We start from the raw sequence: 5,188 nt of genomic DNA, 5'->3' as shown, positions 1-5,188 counted from the left end.
GGAGAGATTGACTTTCTAAGCCCTTTTACTACCAGAAAGACAGAGAATACTGTCTTTCGTTGTTAAAAAAAAAATTTTTAATTTAAATTTAAATTTAAATTTTTTTTTTTTTTTTTTTTTTGAGATGGAGTCTTGCTCTGTCGCCCAGGCTAATGTGCAGTGGTATGATCTCAGCTCACTGCAACCTCTGCCTCCTGGGTTCAAGTGATTCTTCTGCCTCAGCCTCCTGAGTAACTGGGATTACACATGTGTATCACCACACCTGGCTAATTTTTGGATTTTTAGTAGAGATAGGGTTTCACCATGTTGGCCAGGCTGGTCTTGAACTCCTGACCTCAGGTTATCTGCCTGCCTCAGCCTCCCAAAGTGTTGAGATTACAAGCATGAGTCACTGCGCCTGGACTTAAAAATGTATTTATTTATTTTTGAGATGAAATCTCTGTCTCCGTTGCCCAGGCTGGAGTGCAATGGTGTGATCTTAGCTCACTGCAACCTCCGACTCCCGGGTTCAAGTGATTCTCCTACCTCAGCCTCCTGAGTAGCTGGGATCACAGGTGCCCACCACCATGCCTGGTTAATTTTTGTATTTTTAGTAGCGACAGGGTTTCACCATGTTGGTTGGGCTGGTATTGAACTCCTGACCTCAAGCAATCCACCCGCCTTGGCCTCCCAAAGAGTTGGGATTACATGCGTGAGCCACTGTGCCCAGCCTAAAAATTTATTATTTATAATATATATTTAAGATGTACCACATGATGTTTTGATATACATTTGCCTAGTGAAGTGATTCCTACAGTCAGGCAAATTAACACATCTGTCATCTAACATGGTTTCCTTCCCTTTCATCTTTTCTTCCTCCCCTCTCCCCCTCCCTCCCTCTCTCTTCTTCCTCTCTCTTTCTATTCTTTCCCTCCCTCCCTCCCTTCCTTCCTTCCCTCCTTCCTTCCTCTTTCTTTCTCTTTTTCTTTCTATTTAGTAAGAATACCTAAAATCTACTCTCTTAGTAAACTTCCTTACACATCTTTCTGTGGCAACAGAATATCTGGCCTTTTGCTAACAATACTGGAAAAGCTGCTCTGAGCTCCAATTTTAAAAGGAATAAAGATAATAAAAAACAAACAAAAATGGCTCAACACAGGAGAGAAGCCCCCAGAAAACTGTCATGGAAACACAGAGCTCACATTTGCTGAGGCCTGAGGTGCAAGCACCCCATGACCTCCTGACAGTCCTGTGATTCCTGGGAGGTGCCTGGGGAGTTGGTGGTGCTGGTTGCTATTTCAGAGATAAGGGAAGGGGTGTGGTGGTGGGGTGGGGGTGGGTTGTGATTTACAAGTTGGATTATTTGCAGTCCCAGGCACTGGGCTGGAGAAGTTGTCTCAGGGTTTTCAGTTCTCTTCTCTGAGCACCCGTCCCAGGTCTAGATCCCTTTCAGAAGTCCTTCTTTTTTTTTTTTTTTTGAGACAGCCTTGCTCTGTCGCTCAGGCTGGAGTGCAGTGGCATGATCTCAGCTCACTGCAACCTCCACCTTCCAGGTTCACATGATTCTCCTGCCTCCACCTCCCAAGTAGCTGGGATTACAGATGCGTGCCACCACACCCAGCATAATTTTTGTAGTTTTTGTAGAGACAGGGTTTCACCACATTGGCCAGGCTGGCCTCAAACCCCTGACCTCAAGTGATCCTCCCACCTTGGTGTCTCAAACTACTGGGATTACAGGCATGAGTCACCACGCCTGGCTATGACTTCTGTCTTAACCATGGTTCTCCAGAGAAACAGAACCAGTAGGATAGATATAGAAAGTATGATCCAATGTTTGTGTCCAAATGTTTGCATCCTCCTAAAATTCATAGGTTGGACTATCCCCAATGCAATAATATTAAGAGATGAGGTCTTTAGAAGGTAATTAGGTCACAAGGGTGGAGTCCCCATGAATGGGATTAGTGCCCTTATAAAAGAGGCCTGGGGGAGTTTCTTCTCCCCTTCCACTGTGGCAGGACAAGCTGTGGACAAAACCCCTCGGACACCGGGTTAAAGAAGGAAGCGGGTTTATTCAGCCAGGAGCTTCGGCAGACTTGCGTCTCAAGAACTGAGCTCCCGGAAGAAAGAGTTCCTGGCCCTTTTAAGGGCTTACAACTCTAAGGGGTTCCATGTAAAAGGGTTGTGATAGATTGAGAGCACATGTAGTTAGAGTGGGGGGTTAATCTTTTAACCTCGGGCCTGGTCATCAGTGGCACTGTTTGGTCTTGTCACTGACTTCATTCCTGTTGTTTTTCAGCTTTTACTTCCTCCTTCTCTTCAGAGACAGGAGACAGTAAGAGAAATGGACTCTCTCCTCACCACCACATAAGGCTGCGGCAAGAAGGTGCCATCTGTGAAGCAGAGAGTGAGCCCTTACCAGATTCCAAATCCGCCAGCACCTTGATCTTGGATTTCCCAGCCTCCAGAACCATAAGCAAGAAATTTCTGTCATTTATAAGTTACCCAGTCTATGGTATTTTTGCTAGAACAGCATGAATGGAAAAAGATAATAGATAAATATTTATTTATATATAAATATGTATATTTCATAAATATGTATTTATGAAATGTATTACATAAATTTCATATAATAAATGAAATTTATTATAAGGAATTGGCTCACACAATTTTAGAGGCTGAGAAGTCCTACAGTCCACCATCTGCAAGCTGGAGACCCAAGAAAACTGGTGGTATAAATTTCAGTGTGAATGCAAAGAGACCTGGGAACCAGGAGTGTGATGCTGTTAAGTCCTAGTCCAAAGGCAGGAGAAGATTGATGCCTGAGCTCAACCAGGCCAGCAGAGAGAAAGAGTTCAACTTTCCTCCATGATTTTGTTCTCTGTGCCCTCTGCAGGTTGAATGATCGCCACCTACATTGGGGAGGACCATATACTCAGTCCACCGATTCAAATGCTAATCTCTGCTGGAAACACTTTCAAAGACATACCCAGAAACAATGTTTAACCAGCTGTCTGGTCATCCTGTAGCCCAGTCAAGCTGACACATAAAATTAAGCATCACCCCTGATTAGGGCAGGCCCACCAAGGATACTCTCTGTTTCTGAGTCAGCTGTGCCATATAACATCACGGAAGTGACGATCCCAGTGTCTTCACACTCAAGGAGAGGGAGATTATATGGAGCTTGACCTCAAGGAGAGGGAGATTATATCAGGCGAGTGTATCTTGGGGGCTGTGTTAGTTTCTTGGGGGCTGCCATAGCACATTGCCACAGGCTTGGTGGCTTTAATGAACAGAAATTGTGTTCTCAAGTTCTGACAGCTAGAGGTCCAAATCCGGCAATTTGGCAAGGCCAAGCTCTTTCTGAAGACTCTAAGGAAGAATTCTTTGCCTCTTTCTAGCTTCTGGCAGCTGCCGGCACTGTTTGGCATTCCTTGGCTTGTAGATGCATCATTCCAGTCTCCGCCTCCATCATCAGCCGTATTACCTTGTGTGTATCTGTAATTTGTGTCTCTTGTCCTTTTCTTTTTTTTTGAGATAGAGTCTCACTGTGTCACCCAGTGTGGAGTGCAGTCACGCAGTCTCAGTTCACTGCAACCTCCATCTCCCAGGTTCAAGCAATTCTCCTGCCTCAGCCTCCCATGTAGTTGGGATTATAGGCGCCCACCACCATGCCTGGATAATTTTTGTATTTTTAGTAGAGACAGGGTTTCAGCATGTTGACCAGGCTGGTTTGAACTCCTGACCTCAGGTGATCCACCCGCCTTCGCCTCCCAAAGTGCTGGGATTACAGGTGTGAGCCCGCAAGCCCAGCTCTCCTCTTTTTCTAAGAAGGACACCAGTTGTATTGGATTTAGGGCCCACCCTAGTGCAGTGTGACCTCATCTTAACTTGATTACATCTGCAAAGACCCTACTTCCAAACCAGGTCACATTCACGGACACTAGGACTTAGGACTGCCACATATTTTTTGGGAAGACACAATTCAACCTGTAGCAGAGGCCATCTAAGAATTGTGCCTACCACAGACGATGACATCGATTCAGTGCATTTATTTATTTATTTATTTATTTATTTATTTATTTTGAGCCAGAGTCTCGCTCTGTCTCCCAGGCAGGAGTGCAGTGGTGTGATCTCGGCTCACTACAACCTCTGCCTCCAGGGTGCAAGTGATTCTCCTGCCTCAGCCTCCTGAGTAGCTGGGACTACAGATGCACGCCACCACACACGGCTAATTTTTGTAGAGACGGGATTTCACCATGGTGGCCAGACTGGTCTCGAACTCCTGACCTCAAGCAATCCTCCTACCTCGGCCTCCCAAAGTGCTGGGATTATAGGTGTGAGCCACCACACCCAGCCTGGTTCAGTGCTTTTCTAACTGGGACCCCCAGTGGAGCATGTCAGGGCTGCTTCAGGAGACGAGGCAAGGCTGAGTGGACAAGGCTCTGTGTTCCCTTGGGGTCCTCTGGGAACCACAGTTCTTGCTGGTGTGTCCCCCATTCACTGTTTTGCATGTGGCAGCTAAGATTTGACTTGGAAAGTAGGTCCTGCCATTCAACAGGAGCCTGAAATGAACACATCCCCTGTGCAGATGCTGTCTGCAGGCATTTGAGTATCTGTACATCATTCTAGACTTTTGCGGCGATATGACTGCTTTCTAAGCAGTCAGAAAGCCTTTATCAAGCTCCCAAACAATATTTCCTGGCCCCCTGGGGACTGCTCCACGCCTTGATGAAGGCAGCATTTATGAAAAGTAAACGCCTCATAAATAATCAAATGGATTCCCAAGAATGCCAAGGCTTTGTCAGAATGGGTTTTAGAAGCATACTTGGTTTCCCCACACTCTCACCCCTTCCCCATGTGCCCAGTGACTAGAGAACTCTCAAGTGGACCAATCCTTATGGACAAGATGGTTGAAAGTTGTTCTCCTGTTTGTTCTACCTCTCAACTCCCAAAGTATTTTATGATTGCTATTATTATTATTGTTATTTTGAAATAGGGTCTCACTTTGTTGCCCAGGCTGGAGTATAGTGGTGCAATCGTACCGCCTCCTGGGTTCATGCCATTCTCCTGCCTCAGCCTCTTGAGTAGCTGGGACTACAGGCGCTTGCCACCATGCCTGGCCAATTTTTTTTTTGTATTTTTAGTAGAGACAGGGTTTCACTGTGTTAGCCAGGATGGTCTCGATCTCCTGACCTCATGATCTGCCTGC

Source organism: Mandrillus leucophaeus, unplaced genomic scaffold (genome assembly GCF_000951045.1).
Source record: "Mandrillus leucophaeus isolate KB7577 unplaced genomic scaffold, Mleu.le_1.0 Scaffold1622, whole genome shotgun sequence".
NCBI lineage: Eukaryota > Metazoa > Chordata > Mammalia > Primates > Cercopithecidae > Mandrillus > Mandrillus leucophaeus.
The sequence above is the reverse complement of the archived record's forward strand: the minus strand, read 5'-3'. Positions refer to the sequence as shown.